The sequence below is a fragment of the Alligator mississippiensis genome, chromosome 3, assembly GCF_030867095.1.
Source record: "Alligator mississippiensis isolate rAllMis1 chromosome 3, rAllMis1, whole genome shotgun sequence".
Taxonomy (NCBI): domain Eukaryota; kingdom Metazoa; phylum Chordata; order Crocodylia; family Alligatoridae; genus Alligator; species Alligator mississippiensis.
The window spans coordinates 151,726,304-151,742,634 of NC_081826.1; the positions used below are offsets into that span (position 1 = coordinate 151,726,304).

Consider the following 16,331-nt stretch of genomic DNA (forward strand, 5'->3'; position numbering starts at 1 on the left):
CTACAAGACAAATAGTTATAATAAATATAAACTCTGATTTGCTAGGCCTAAAAGTCACTACTCTTGTCATGATAGTATCATAAAAATAGAATCTAAAACTGTTCAAGAGAATCTGAAGGCACAGCATGAACACTAAGATTCAATTTTATGTCAGATCTCAGTATGTGCTATTACAGAGATCTGTTAACATGGTTATTCTATGTCATCTTCCATAAATGGGCTGGAAGAATTAGTAATCACACTAACTTGTATGAATTAAAAGCCCCATTTCAGCAAAATGCTACATCACCTGCTTAAGCATATGTTTGAGTCCCACTGAAAGGAGTGAGGCTTACGTATTTTGCTGAAGTCAGTGGGAGACCACATGTATGTATGTGAGTAACTACTATATTATTCCATTTTTAAAGTAGGGAGTCCCTTTAGGTGCTAAAGTTGGAGTCCACTTGATGCTATGCTGGGTCTTAATGGGCAAATCAACAGTACCTTTTCTCTTCATGGTCTACCCTCCCAGCCCTTGTAGAACACTCCTGCAGGTTCCCATAGGTCTGTGTCCTGACAGTTAATTTATCTTATTTATTTATTAGATGTATGCATATGCCATCCTTCCTAACAAAGGCTCAGATAAGCTTAAAATAGAAAATATGAATTAATTAAAAACGGAAGAATGGCAAGAGTCCCAAAACAGCTTAAAAGTGAACCAGAACATTAAAATAAAACACAGACCCCATAAACAACATCTCAACTTAGTTTTGTTCAATTAATCAGTGAGTGCTGCCCAAACAAGGAGGTCTTTCAGTGCTTTTGAAAGATATCCAGGCTTTGGCACCTGCAAGCCTCAAAAGGAACGGAAGAAGCTCCAGTGCTGAGGAGCGAACACTGAGAATGATCTCATATGTGTTTTCCTCAAGTGGACTTAAAAACTGATGGTACTTGTAGAAGGTTGCTCTCAGTTGACCTTAGGGATCATAAAGGGACATATAGAAGAAGGTGGACCCTTAAGTATGTAGGACCCAGACCATTTAGGTCTGTATAGATCAAAACCAGCACCTTGAATTGCACCTTGAAAGCTATTTGGAGCCAGTGTAGACTCTGGAGAACTGAAAGTATGTGCTCCTGCCAGCTCACCCCTGTCAGAAGGTGGGTGTCTACGTTCTGCACCAGCTGCAGCCCCCGAATAGTCTTCAAGGGCAGCCCGACATAGAGTGCACTGCAGTAGTCTAGTCTTCAGGTTAGAAAAGCATGGATGACAGTTACCAGATCAGAGTCTGAAATAAAATGTTGCAGCTTTCTCACCAGATGGAGTTGGTGAAAGGCACTCCTAGCCACAATCACAACCTGAAGATCCAAGGCCAAAAACCTGAGTGATGGGGAGACTGAAACCTATCAGTGATATGGATCCCAGTTGTCATCCCTCCTCCACCCCCCAGTCATGTGGTATGCCCACCAGCATCAAATCTGGTCTTGGCTGGATTCAGTTTCAGTTGTTTCACTTGAGTCCAGTCCCCCGTCCCCAACTACAGCTAGGCCCTGCTAACCCATTCTTTCCCCGTGTAGAAGCTAATCAGAGAAACTGAGACTATAATCTGGCATGTGTGCCCCCTTACCTCGGCGGCGGAGGCAGCAGGTGGTGAACGGCAGCGGCAGCAGCCGAGGAGACAGTGGAGGGGGCAGCAACAGCTGATCCCCCCAAAGGTAAGTGGGGCAGCTGAGGCAGATCCGAAGGGGAAGCCCTTCGGAGCCCTCTTAGCTCGCCCAACAGGGAGCTGCGCTCCTGAGCCGTGTGCGCGAACAGTGCACGGAAACAGGCACGCTCTGTAAGGGCGCGCTGGCATTTGCACTGGTGTTTGCATAAGGTGGGCATGAGGTAGCAGCCCAGAAGGGCACCTCCAACAAATGAGAGCAGTAGACGCAGCTCTGCAGACATGGTGCAGATGCGGAGTACCGCTGCCAGGGGCCTCGGCCTGGCGCTGCCGCCTGCCATGGGCTCTTCTGAGGCCTCCACTCAGACAGAGCTCATGGCGGGGTCGGCAGCCCCTCTCCCCCCTGTCTGTGGGGGGGGCTCGGTAGGGCCCTGGGGGGTGGGGCTTGGTGGTCCTCTTCCCTGTCCCTTCTGTGCCCAACTTGGGGCCCTGGAGGAGCAGGTGAGGGAGCTCCAGGCTGAGGTGGATCAGGGATGCAGAGGATGAAATTGATGCCTATCTCTGTTCTCTGCAGGCCCAGTCGCCCACTGTACAGCCCCCACAGGAGACGCATCCAACGCAGGAGTGGTAGAAGGTGTCCAGATCCAGAGCTGCTTGGCCTAGAGTGGTGGAAGCTCCTCAGGTACACCTGGGGAACAGGTTTGAGGCCCTGGCAGCTGTGACAGAGAAAGACAGAGCAAATGCCTCCAGCGGGGACAATGCCACTCCCCACGCAACATGGAATGGGCAGAGAACAAACACCAGCAGGAAGAAACACCGGGTCCTCGTTGTCGGAGACTCCATCTTACAAGGACTGGAAAGTCCCATCTGCTGGCCTGACCCCATGATGCGGGAGGTCTGCTTCATGCCTGGGACTCGGGTTCGGGACATCACGGAGAGGATCCCAGCCTACATCCGACCTGCAGACCAGTACCCCATGGTTGTCATCCACGTGGGAATGAATGATGAGGCCAGGGGCAACCCTAACTGCATTATGAAGGACTTTGAGGCTCTGGGGGCCAAGCTTAAGGAGACAGGGGTGCAGGTGGTATTCTCCTCTCTTCTCCCGGTGAGTAGGCGGGGATGGCGACACGAGACCTGCATTGGCGAGGTCAACTGGCGCTTATGGAGTTGGTGCCGCCAGGCGGGCCTTGGGTTCCTAGATAATGACCCATGCTTTTGCATGGGAGACTTGCTGGGGCGGGGTGGGCTTCACCTCTCTCCTAAAGGCAAGCGTGTCTTCTCTTCCAGGTTGGCTGATCTCGTACAGCGAGCTGTAAACTAGACTCGCAGGGGAAGGGGGCCACAAGAAGACGTGGAGACACCACCCAAGCAAGACAGGTGACACATGCAAGGAGTGCCCAGGTAAGAAACAGGTCCAGATAGTCTTCCTAATCGGGGGGTGGCATGCACAGCTATGCAAGGCCTTAAATGCCTGTATACCAATGCTCTTAGTATGGGGAACAAACAGGAGGAACTTGCCCTCAGAATAGCCAGTTCAAATCCAGACATAGTAGGGCTTACAGAAATGTGGTGGGATTCATCCCACGACTGGGCAGTTAGCATTAGGGGCTATAGGCTCTACAGGCAGGATAGAGAAGGAAGGAAGGGAGGGGGTGTGGCACTCTGTGTCAAAGAGCAATACACATCCTCTGCCAGCAAAATGGGGTCGGAGGACGGGCAAGCTGAAGTGCTCTGGGTCAAGATACAAGGGGGTCGTAGGGAGAGGGATTTAACGGTGGGGGTCTACTACAGACCCCCCAACCAAGGCATCCACCTCCATCCTAGGCAAAGTCTTTGAAAAAATTATCAAGGCTCACAAATGCGAGAGCCCAGCAGGACAAATTATGCTGAGGGGAAACCAGCACGGGTTCGTGGCAGGCAGATCGTGCCTGACCAGTCTAGTCTCTTTTTATGACCAGGTTACGAAACGCCTGGACACAGGAGGAGGGGTGGATGTCGTATACTTAGACTTAAGGAAGGCCTTCAGTACGGTATCCCACCCCATACTGGTGAACAAGTTAAGAGGCTGTGACTTGGATGACTACACAGTCCGGCGGGTGGCGAATTGGCTGGAAGGTCGCACCCAGAGAGTGGTGCTGGATGGGTCAGCTTTGACCTGGAAGGGTGTGGGCAGTGGGGTCCCACAGGGCTCAGTCCTTGGACCGATACTCTTTAATGTCTTCATCAGCGACTTGGACGAGGGAGTGAAGTGTACTCTGTCCAAGTTTGCAGATGACACAAAGCTATGGGGAGATGTGGACACACTGGAGGGCAGGGAACAGCTGCAAGCAGACCTGGACAGGTTGGACAAGTGGGCAGAAAACAACAGAATGCAGTTCAACAAGGAGAAATGCAAAGTGCTGCACCTAGGGAGGAAAAATGTCCAGCACACCTACAGCCTAGGGAATGACCTACTGGGTGGCACGGAAGTGGAAAGGGATCTTGGAGTCCTAGTGGACTCCAAGATGAACATGAGTCAGCAGTGTGATGAAGCCATCAGAAAAGCCAATGGCACTTTATCATGCATCAGCAGATGCATGACGAATAGGTCCAAGGAGGTAATACTTCCCCTCTATCGGGCGCTGGTCAGACCGCAGTTGGAGTACTGCGTGCAATTCTGGGCGCCGCAATTCAAGAGGGATGTGGATAACCTGGAGAGGGTCCAGAGAAGGGCCACTCATATGGTTAAGGGCCTGCAGACCAAGCCGTACGAGGAGAGACTAGAGAAACTGGACCTTTTCAGCCTCCGCAAAAGAAGGTTGAGAGGCGACCTTGTGGCTGCCTATAAGTTCATCACGAGGGCACAGAAGGGAATTGGTGAGGTTTTATTCACCAAGGCGCCCCCGGGGGTTACAAGAAATAATGGCCACAAGCTAGCAGAGAGCAGATTTAGACTGGACGTTAGGAAGAACTTCTTCACAGTTCGAGTGGCCAAGGTCTGGAACGGGCTCCCAAGGGAGGTGGTGCTCTCCCCTACCCTGGGGGTCTTCAAGAGGAGGTTAAATAACCATCTAGCTGGGGTCATCTAGACCCAGCACTCTTTCCTGCCTATGCAGGGGGTCGGACTCGACGATCTATTGAGGTCCCTTCCGACCCTAACATCTATGAATCTATGAATCTAAGGGGAGGAGCTGGACCGGGAATTTTCAGGCCAGCTTGCAGAGGCACTTAAGGCAGGGGATGTAGTTGTCATGGGTGATCTAAATTACCTGGACATCTGCTGGGAGGAGCGGTCAGCCAGGTCGGACCATTCCAGGAGGTTCCTGGCCAAGATACAGGACCTCCACTTAACCCAGGAGGTGCACAGTCCCACCAGAGGAAATGCCCTGTTGGACCTGGTCCTAGCCACAGGCGATGATCTGGTAAGGGGGCTTCGCATCCTTGACCACCTAGGTGATAGCGATCATCACTTGCTGGAATTCATCATCCAGCGCAGGGTGTCAAGGGCCTGCAGCAAGGCGGTAGCCCTAGACTTCAAGAGGGCCAATTTCAATGAGTTGAGATTGGTGGGAGAGGCGCTGGGGTTCTCGAGGGCAGGGGAACTCAGTGCCCAAGATGAGCGGTCGTTCCTTTAGGAGACAAAACTCAGGGCCCAAGGGGTGACAATCCCAACAAGAAGCAAGGGGGGCAAGAGTGCCCAAAAGCCCCCCTGGCTCACCAAGGACATCCAGGAATGCCTGGTTGCCAAAAAGGTGGCGTACACCTGGTGGAAGGGGGGGGCGGGGGCTATATCCAAAGAGGAGTATATCTCCACTGCTCGGGCCTGTAGGGGGGCTGTTAGGAAAGCTAAGGCGGACATAGAGTTAGGACTAGCGTCCAAGATCAAAGATAATAAAAAATCCTTTTTCAAATATATAGGGAGGATGAAGAAGGCACTGGGAAACGCAGGGCCCCTGCAAGATGCGCTGGGCAATCTGGTGGTTGCGCCAGAGGAGAAAGCAGACCTCTTTAACAAATTCTTCATCTCCGTTTTCTTGTGCAGGGACTGGGACTCCCCCACTGTGATTCAAGACAGACTCAAGGGGAACGCCTCCAGACCTAAGGTTGAGGAGGACCAGGTTAGAGTGCTTCTGGAGGGGCTGGACATGTTCAAATCAGAAGATCCAGATGCTCTCCACCCCAAGGTGTTGAGGGAGCTAGCAGGGGTTATTGCAGGACCCTTGGCATGGCTTTATGAGTGCTCGTGGTGCTCAGGCCAGGTGCCACATGATTGGAAGATAGCCAACTTTAAAAAAGGGAGGAGGGAGGACCCGGGCAACTATAGGCCCGTCAGTCTTACCTCAATCCTGGGGAAACTCTTTGAGAAGATCATCAAGGAGCACATCTGTGATGGGCCAGCATCAGGGGTGATGCTCAAGGGCAACCAGCACGGTTTCATTAGGGGCAGGTCATGTCAGACCAACCTGATTGCCTTTTACGATCAGGTCACAAAAGCATTGGATGCAGGTGTCGCCGTGGATGTAGTCTTTCTGGACTTCAGCAAGACCTTTGACACTGTCGAGCACCCCATCCTCATTAAAAAACTAGGTGACTGTGGCATTGATGCCTACACAGTCAGATGGATTGCAAATTGGCTGAAGGGTTGTACTCAGAGGGTGGTGGTGGACAGGTCATATTCGACCTGGGGAGAAGTGGGCAGCAGAGTTCCCCAGGACTCGGTCTTTGGGCCCGCACTGTTCAATTTCTTTATCAGTGATTTGGACAATGGGGTGAAAAGCAACCTGTTTAAATTTGCTGATGATACCAAAATTTGGGGTGAGGTAGGTACGCTGGTAGGGAGGGAAAGACTGCAGCAAGACCTGGATAGGTTGCAGGGGTGGGCTAACAAAAACAGGATGTGTTTCAATACTGACAAGTGCAGGGTGCGGCACTTGGGCAGTAGTAACCAGCAGCACACTTATAAGTTGGGAAACTCCCTTCTTGAGAGCACGGAGGCAGAAAGGGATCTTGGAGTCATTACTGACTCCAAGATGAACATGGGCCAACAATGCGAGGTCACGGTTGACAGGGCTAACCGGACCTTATCGTGCATCCACAGGTGCATCTCAAGTAGGTCCAAGGAGGTGATCCTCCCCCTCTACGTGACACTGGTCAGGCCACAGCTGGAGTACTGTGTCCAGTTCTGGGCACCCCACTTCAAGAGGGATGTGGACAACGTTGAGAGGGTTCAGAGGAGGGCCACCCGCATGATCCAGGGACTGCAGGGTAGACCCTACAATGAGAGGCTGCTGGACCTGAACCTGTTCAGCCTTCACAAGAGAAGGCTGAGGGGGGACCTGGTGACCATCTATAAACTCACTAGGGGGGACCAGAAGGGGTTGGGGAAGACCTTGTTTCCCCTAGCGCCCCCCGGGATAACAAGGAATAACGGCCACAAGTTGTTGGAGAGTAGGTTTAGATTAGACATCCGTAAGAACTACTTCACAGTCAGGGAGGCTAGGATCTGGAACCAACTTCCAAGGGAAGTGGTGCTGGCTCCTATCCTGGGGGTCTTTAAGAAGAGGCTTGATGCCTATCTGGCTGGGGTCATTTGAGCCCAGTTTCCCTCCTGCCCAAGCAGGGGGTCAGACTTGAGGATCTACAAGGTCCCTTCCGACCCTACTTCTATGATTCTATGGCACAAAAACATGTAATACAGAATGTACTTATCACAGAAACCTCCTGAAATCAGTCATGGCATAGATGGAGAAGGAAGCTTGAATAGACCTCACTTGATTAAAGTGTAAATGAGATTATTATAATAAAAGTGTAGTCATTTTGGAAAAAAAGGGTGAATTTTCTTGGGTGGGAAAGTATCCTGTGTGCCAATACAAAAACAAGATTTCCTTTATTTAATTGAATCTAATGAAAAGGACAAATTTAGATTAAGCACACTGCAGTATTTTGGAAATCTATGGAAGTGCAAGTGCAAAAATTGTTTAAAAAGCAGTAGCTCTAATACAGATAGATGTTTTAAAATATCAAAGCAAGATGGTCTAGCAGTGAAATATGAAAGGGAGATAAAAAGCGAGACATTGCCCATTGTAGCACCATAGAAAAGCAGCAGCTAAAAAGTAATGGTTAATGTACAGATGTTGTTGGACAAGCAAAGGATGTACAAAGTGTTGGATGAAATATGAAGGGTATGCATGTGATGAGTTTGGAGCGTATTGATGAAACAGAATGTGGGCAGTATCATAACCACACAGAGACCAATCAGCAACAGCCATGGATGGAGAGTCATCAGGAAGGAAGGAGAATACAAAAGCAGAGACTTTAGAGTAACAAAGGATCCTTCTCCCTGTCCTCCTCCCCGAGAGGGTCCCTGAGAGGGGAGGAGGGGTCCCTGAGGCCACTATGGACAGAGGTGACCACCAGCCCATTTCATTCACCCCACTGGGGGAGGGGAGGGTTAACCTTGGCATCCCAGCTCCTGGCTGCTGACATCTGACACCTAAGAAAGAACCTTAGAGTGAAGCCTGTGTCCTGGCCAAGCGTTTCTTGACTCCGATGACAGCCCTAGAATTGGTTGATATATAGAATTGCTTGATTGCTTGTATTGTTTCTTTCTGTTATCACTGTGTATCAATAAATTTGCCTATTATCAAATGGAAAGGTTATGGTCAGTTTGAGGCTGGGCAAGGCATCTGGGCCCTAAATTCAGAGCCAACAGCTATAGAGCAGAACCAGGGTAACAGTGCTCATGGGACCCAAATCTCAAAGATCTGGCCCTATCTGATCCACAGGATTTATGAATATTCTAATCAAGAGTGTCATTGTCAGACAGTCTCTCTCTGACATGCTTTGCTGAGGAATTACAGTGCCCTATATTCTTTTTTTGCTCACACACTCTGCTTTCAGCCTACGCAAACTGTAGATATACAAATGCAGAATGCAACATTTTCCTCCTACCCTTGGGAAAAAATCTGCAGAAGAGCAAAGACCTCCCAGAACTGAAGAATCTGGAGATGGGGGGAGAGCAGGGGGGGAATGGGACAAGGGACATCACAAAAGGAACCTGCAAGTATCCAGAGAGGATGGAGAATCCATCTACATTCAACTTAATGAAGGGCCCCTAGTGAAATACACTCATCTTTCTTCAGAGTTTGGGCATTTGATTTCATAGGGAGTGGCCCATCCACATTTCATGTCCACTCCTTAGCACCATCAGAAGTCACTCTCCCATTGGCCCTGCCATCACCACAACTATGTTTTAATCCTTTCTGAAGGGGCTGAAAAGCATAGAGGGGTATCTGTGCTAGATGCAAGGATATAGTACAGTACGACAGTCATTTTACAGAGCACAGGCCATATGTGTAGAGCCTCCATGCAATATTGGCTCTGGTACCCACTACCCTACTCAATTCTTTTCTCCAAACCATACTGCAGAAAGACTCATCTGGCCCTTAGGGGCACATCCAGATGACGGCACATGTGCATTTCCCCAGGGACAAACAGCAGCAGCACATAGTTGTGCCGCAGCTACTTGTCCCTGGGGAACACCTGTGGATGCACACTCTGGTGCACAGCAAGTTGCCCCAGGTGGGGTAGGAGAGGCTGCAGCCAGCACCTGGGCTGGCTGCAGCAGCCTTACCTGGAATCCTGGGGGCCTTCTGGGGCTCAATAGTGGTGATCTGGGCACACAGAGCCTGGTCAGCAGCTAGAATATGGCTCTAGCCAACCAGGATCCAGTTTTGGGCAGCACGTACTGCCGCGATGTGTGCCAAAAAAGTGGGGTGGCACAGGTTTTTTTTACATTGGGATCTCCCAGTGTCAAAAAAAACCCACTGGTCTGCAAATTAGCAGTGTGGTAAATACCACCATCTGCAGGGCCTGAGGTTTGTGGTGCCATGGATGGGTCTGCAGTTCCACAAACCACACATGCATGCTCATCTGCATGCACCCTAGAGGCGCATCCAGATGAGCACGCAGGTGCATCTTGCTGCATTTCAAACCCCAAACTTGCAGCGTGGGGACAAAATTAGACTCCTGGATATCCAGGGGTCAAAAAAAACTCAGGAGAACAGCAGAGCCAGGCACAGTCTGGGACCGTGCCTGGAGGAAAAGCAGGAGTTAGTCCTCCAGAAGAGACACTCTGGTTTCAGCCAAAGCATCTCCTTGGTGCTCCTGCTGCCCCTGGTGCTATCCAAGGTGAGTTAGGGAATGGGGATGGGGCAGTTTATGGGTGTGGGTGGGTGTGAGTGTGTGTGAGGGGTGGCAGGGGGATGTCAGGGGTGTTTGGAGAGGAGGGGGTTGTCAGGGCTATGGGGAGTGGTAGGTGATGTTGGTGGGTAGTGGCGGGGGGGGATGTCCCCAGGGCTGCAGGGGGTGAGTAGCCAGAGCAGCTGTGGTGAAGTTGGCGGCACACGGAGAGACCCAGCTCAGACCGGTGTGGCTCGTTAGTCTGGCTTTGCGCAGGTGCCAAGTGCAGGTGGCGAGGATGCCATCAAAATCTCCCCAGGGGAGAGGAGGCTCTGCCACCAGGCCTTCCTTTGGGCCGGCCTCAGCCTCTGCACCTGTGGTTTCAGGAGGTAGGCCTTGGTCAGCCGAATGAAGGGCTTCCCCCATGGGCTCCTGTTCAGGACTATCTAGCAGCCCTGAAATCTCCTCCATGGGGATCACCCATTTGATCTTTCCCAGGGGTGGGGTGTCAGGCACAGCTGGGGAGGCCCCTGGAAGCTGGGCCCTCTCCCTCCAGTTGCTGGTGCCCTTCCTGGGACTCCACTAGACTTGGTTGGAGGGCAGGGTCCCTTGAGCTCACAGGTGGGCTCGTAGTTGTGGCTGGGATGTCAGTGGTGTGGGGCACCAGCGGTAGAGGAGCCCTTCCCACTGCCCTTGCCCTTGGTCTCCGATGATGGGAGAGGGGGCTTGGGAACCCCTCCGGGGGGGAGGCCTGGCCAGGGGTGATACCCTGGCCCTGTTGGCTCCCTACCAGAGTCACACCTGTCCCTGCAGTGGAGGTTGCAGGCTTCTCCACCTCTGGAAGAGGTTGATTGGACTCTGCCTCTGGGATGGAGGCTGCAAGGGCATGCATTCCCCTGGGTGCTTGACTGGGATCCATCCCCATAGTGGGGGCTCCAGGAAGCTCTGTGTGGGTATCTGCCCCCCCCACCCCCAAAGGTTCCTGCCCTGCCATTGTTTCACATGAGGGCAGGGAAGACAATAAAAAAAAAATATATATATATCCCATGGGGCTGGTGAATCTAGTAGGGGCAGGCTGGGGTTGTAGGGCAGAAGGGGATTAGGGAGAAAGGGGGCTGAAGCTTACTGAGCCACAGCCCCACAGGAAAAAAAAAAAAAAAAAAAAAATGAAAAAACCTGAGAGGCCTATGCTTTGAAAATGTGTGTGGGGGGGGGAGGGAGGGAACAAAACAAAACCAAAAGCCACACACAAGGGCTGGGGAAACCTGAGCTGGCTTACTCAGCCACACAAAAAACACCAGGTCAGGGGGAATGGACCACAGGAATTAGCACACAAGGGCAAAAACCACACAGGGAAGGCTGCTGAGGCAGGTGTAAAAGATGGCTGGAGCAGTGGAGGAGCTTTGTTTGTAGAAGATCTGTCCAGAAGCCCCTCAGGCCTCCAGCCAGGCACTCAGCAGTAGGCAGGTAGACAAGTCAGGATCAGATGCAGCAAGGTAGCTGTGAGGGAGGGTAGGAGCAGTCAGTCAATTAGGAAGTGATCCAGGCAGGTGTGGTGTCAGGTGCTGTAGTAGGGAATCTCCCTCTCTCCTGAGGGGGCAGCAGCAGCGATGGTAGGAGCCATCCAGTTCAGCCACTCAGGGTGTGCTTCTGCTGAAAGTGGAGGTGAAGGTAGGGGTGGCCTGCCAAGGCAGCTGGGGCAGGCACAGTTCCTTTAGGCTCTGGCAGTGATGGTGGGGGAGGGGCCCACAGGCAGCACAGGCTCCCTGCCCAGGCTGTCCCCTGACCACAGCAGCAGGCCAGAACAGCGGTGCAGAAGCTGGGGTTTGGTGTAGTGCAGTGGGCCCCTCCCTGAGGGGGGAAGTAGCGTGCAGCATAGGACCACCCCACCCAGGGGGGGGGCAGCAAACAGCAGCAGCCACCCCAGGCAGGGAGGGGTGTGGCTAACTTACTCCAGAAGCTCTGAGATCAAGCCAGCAGTTAATAGTAGCCAGAGGCAGGAAAGGGCCTGGCCATCTTCTCCCCAGAGGCTCCCAAGACCAAGCTTGCAGCAACCAGCCACAGCAGCAGCAGCCTGGGACAGGAAGGGGCATGGCCAACTTCCTCCCAGAGGCTCCTCCCCAGAAGCTCCTGAGAGCAAGTAGCCCTGAGTTGCTTGCCAGGGCAGCTTTTTATACTGCTGGGGACAGCACGGGTGCTGGCCCCAGGCTCTAGCTCCCCCAGCTGCAGATCTGGGAGGAACCAGGCAGGGTTATTTAGCCCCAAGTGGCACAGTTTGCTCCACAACAAAGTGTATGTTGGAGCACACGTGCTGAGGCAAAAAGCCCTGGCTCAAATCTGCACCACTTCTATTTGAGCTGCTGCAAACACACGTGCTTGAATGTATGGACGTGCCCTAGAAGTTCAGTTTCTAAGTCTCACTGTGCTTTAGTATGAATCAGAAGGGTCAATTAATGTGGCTTTACTGATTAAATGACTTAAATCAGAAGTATGGCAAACTTTCATACCTTGACTTGAGTGTTGTATCAAATAAGGCATACTTTTGCTTTGCTCTGTTGCAATATAATATTGTGGATTTACATGTGTAGAATAACCAGTTTCAATCTTTGTGCCTATTTTTTCCTTGCCCACCAGGTTTTAATGGCAAAAAAAGAAAAATATGCAACTGCACAAATTCTTTGCTGGATTTCTGTTTTAGCTATAAACTTCTAATGACTGAGTTGCAGAGCCCAACCAACATTAAATCTTATACACACCCACTTGATATCAGTGTGATATGCTGTTCTAGCTCTGAGTCAGCATGCTGCTGTATGATTGGGAATAGCTGTTATGGGTGGCAATATTTCTTAATCAATAAGCTGCACAAACATGCAGCACAAGACAGGAATAATAATTCTGCTGGGAAGTAGGGTTAATTACCATTGAAAATATATGACCTGAACTCAAATTTATACTCCTGGACTAAGTCCAAGATAGATGAGTGTATAAAGTAGTCAGCACATCATAGACAAGCTGCCTTCCTGCATATTCAGAAAAAGATCTTGGATTCACCTTGGGTTTGAGCTTTTGTTTTATTAAGTATATTTTGTATTCCCATCTTTCTACTTTGGTTACTTTAGTGTGAGTGGTGATTTATAGCTTAATTAGCCACCATGAGACTTGCATGATAAAAATTTCAGTGAATAATTACTGGGCTTAGAGGGCCTCAGGGCTATCATAACGCAGGAAGTGATGTAAGTACAAGAGCAGCAGTGAAATGCTACTGAGAAAGTCAGTGAAAAGGGTCACCTTGAAATCCCTGCTTTTGTCACTAGCTAGTACTTAATAGAAGAGTGGATGCTGGGATGCAAACAGACTGATTTAAATGTGGGTTTAAAGCACAAGTGTACAGACAGACAAGACAGTTTAGAATGGTTTAAATCTCCTGGAATGTTTCAGAAGTACACCTGGATAATGAAGTGTTAATTTGAATCAGGTCCTCGTAAACTCATTCAGCGTTGTGTGCAGACACAAAACTTTCCATGAATAGTGTCCGGCTGGCCCTTCAGCCATCCCACACTGCATTGCTCCTCAGTCCCCAAACCCCCATGCAGCAACTGACCGCTCTGGTATACAGCCAAAACTCTACTACCCCAATCTCCACTGCTTGCACTTAACCTCACTGTCTCTGGCTGGGGGGTCTGGGGACAGGTCTCCCCTGAGTTCAAGAGCTGGTCAATTTCCTTTCATTAGTGGCAAATGACAGGCCCCAGAGCCCAGGCACACAGAAGCAGGGATCCAGGCAGCCACCCAACAGTCCCCTCCGTCCCCTTCCACCAGCACTGGCCACCTCTCCAATGCTAAATCATAGAAAATGAGGGCGGGAAGGGACCTCAGGAGGTCATCTAGTCCAACCGTCTGCAGGACCATCCCTAACTAAATCATCCCAGCCAAAGCTTTATCTAGCTGAGTCTTAAGAGCCTCCAAGAATGGAGATTCTACAACCCCTCTGGGCAACCTGTTCCAGTGCTTTGCTACCCTCCTAGTGAGCAAATTATTCCTAATATCTAACCTAAACTTCCCTTGCTGCAACTTGAGACCACTGTTCCTTGCTCTATCATTTGTCACCACTGAGAACAGTCTAGCTCCATTCTCTTTTGAACTCCCCTTCAGGTAGTAGAAGGCTGCTATTAAATCCCTCCCCAGTCTTCTGTGCTCTAGACCAAATAAACCCAGTTCCCTCAGCTTCTCCTCATAAGTCATGTGCCCCAGCCCCCAAACCATTTTGTTGCCCTCTGCTGGATGCTCTCCAATTTGTCCACATTCTTTCTGTAGTGGGGGGCTCCAAATTGAACACAGTACTCCAGATGCGACCTCACCAGTGCTGAACAGAGGGGAATAATCACTTACCTTAACCCCCTGGCAACACACCTACCAATGTAGCTCAGTATGTCATTAGTCTTCTTTGCAACAAGGGCACACTGCTGGCTCATATTCAGCTTAGTATCCACTGTAACCCCCAGGTCCTTTTCTGCAGAGTTGCTGCCTAGCTAGTAAGCCCCCAGCCTGTACTGGTGTATGGGATTGTTCCTTCCTAAGTGCAGGACTTTTCACTTGTCCTTGTTGAGCCTCATGAGATTTCTTTTGGCCCAATCCTCTAATTTCTCTAGATCATTCTGAATCCTATCCCTACTCCACAGCATATCTACTACTCCCCCCTGCTTGGTGTCATCTGCAAATTTGCTAAGGGTGCACTCTATGCCATCTTCCAGCTCCACTCCACTTGATACCAGCTGCCAACTAGACATCGAGCCATTGACATCTGAGTCCACTACTTCAGCCAATTTTCTATCCACCTTACAGCCAATTCATCCAGCCCATACTTCTTTAGCTTGCCTGCAAGAATGCTGCATATTAAAAGCCTTGCTAAAATCAAGGCATACCATAACCATTGGTCTCCCTGCATCCACAGAGCCAGTCATCTTATTATAGAAGGCAACCCAGCTGGTCAGGCATGACTTGCCCTTGGTGAATCAATTCTGACTGTTTCTAATCAACTTCTCCGAGTGCTTAGAAATGGATTCCTTGAGGATCTGCTCAATGATTTTTCCAGGGACTGAAGTGAGGCTGACTGGTCTGTAGTTCTCTGGATCCTCCTGTTTCCCTTTCTTAAAGATGGAAACTACGTTTGCCCTTTTCCAATCATCCAGGACCTCTCCTGATCACCATGAGTTTTCAAAGATGATGGCCAGTGGCCCTGCAATCTCATCAGCCAACTCCCTCAGCACTCTCAGGTGCATCCTGTCTGACCCCATGGACGTTTATATGTCCAGCTTTTCTAAATAGTCCCATATCTGCTATTTTACCATCTCTGGCTGTTCACCTCCTCCCCAAACTGTGCTGCAAGGTGCAGGAGTCTGGGAGCTGAGCTTGCCTGTGAAGGCTGAGGTGAAAAAGGCACTGAGCACCTCAGACTTTTCTGCATTCTCTCACCAAGTTGCTTCCCCATTCAGTAAGGGACCCACACTTTCCCTGATATTTCTCTTGCTACTTGCATATTTGTAGAAACCCTTCTTGTTACCCTTCACATCCCTGCAAGTCCAATTGCACTTTGGCTTTCCTGATTCCATCCCTGCATGCCCAGGCAATACTCATATACTTCTCCTTAGTTGTTTTTCCATGTTTCCACTTCCTATAAGCTTCCTTTTTGTGATTTAGTTTACTGAAATGATCCCTGCTAAGCCTTGCTAATCTTCCTGTGCATAAGGATGGTTTGTGCCTGCACTCTCAGTAAGGCTCCTTTAAAATACAGCCAGTTCTCCTGGATTCCTGTCCCCCTCAGACTGGCTTCCCAGGGGATCCTGCCCATGAGTTCTCCAAGTCAAAGTCTGCTTTTCAGAAGTCCAGGGTCCTTATTCTGCTGCTCTCCATCCTTCCTTTCCACAGGATTCTGAACTCAGTCATCTCAGTCACTGCTGCCCAAGTTACCATCTGCTACTATATTCCCTACAATTCTTTCCTGTTTGTGAGCAACAGATCAATAAGAGCACAGCCTCTAGTTCACCACTCTAGCACTTGCAACAGGAAGTTGTCCCCAACACTCTCCAAAAACTTCCTGGATTGCGTGTGCACTGCTGTATTCCCCTCCCAGCAGATCTCAGGGTGATTGAGGTCCTGCATGAGAACCAGGGCTTGTGATTTGGAAAGTACCGCTAGCTTTTGGAAGAAAGCCTCATCCACCACTTCCTCCTGTTCTGGTGGCCATGACATCACCCTTGTTGCTTTCCCCTCTTACCCTAGCCCAGAGACTTTCAACAGGCCTATCTCCAGTTTCATACTGGAGATCTGTGCAATCATATGGCTCTTTCACATACAGTGTGATACCTCTTCCTCTTCTCCCCTGCCTGTTCTTCCTGAACAGTTTATATCCATCCATGACAGTGCTCCAGCCATGCGAGCTATCCCAAATCTCTGTTTTTCCAATCACATCATAGTTCTTTGACTGTGTGAGGGCTTCTAATTCTTCCTGCTTGTTTCCCAGGCTCCATG

The 16,331-nt window shown here is 50.3% G+C and overlaps 2 long non-coding RNA genes across 2 annotated transcripts; one reads left to right on the top strand and one right to left on the bottom strand.

Moving 5' to 3' along the window:
- Positions 1–467: 467 nt before the first annotated feature.
- On the top strand, positions 468–6,039 carry LOC132249428 (uncharacterized). The gene is made up of 3 exons (XR_009460914.1): positions 468–2,748; positions 2,931–3,044; positions 5,665–6,039. It is a non-coding gene; the product is annotated as an uncharacterized LOC132249428 (long non-coding RNA).
- Positions 6,040–10,949: 4,910 nt separating this feature from the next.
- LOC132249112 (uncharacterized) lies at positions 10,950–11,936 on the bottom strand. The gene is made up of 2 exons (XR_009460510.1): positions 11,756–11,936; positions 10,950–11,456 (listed from the first exon to the last, which is right to left on the bottom strand). It is a non-coding gene; the product is annotated as an uncharacterized LOC132249112 (long non-coding RNA).
- Positions 11,937–16,331: the final 4,395 nt, after the last annotated feature.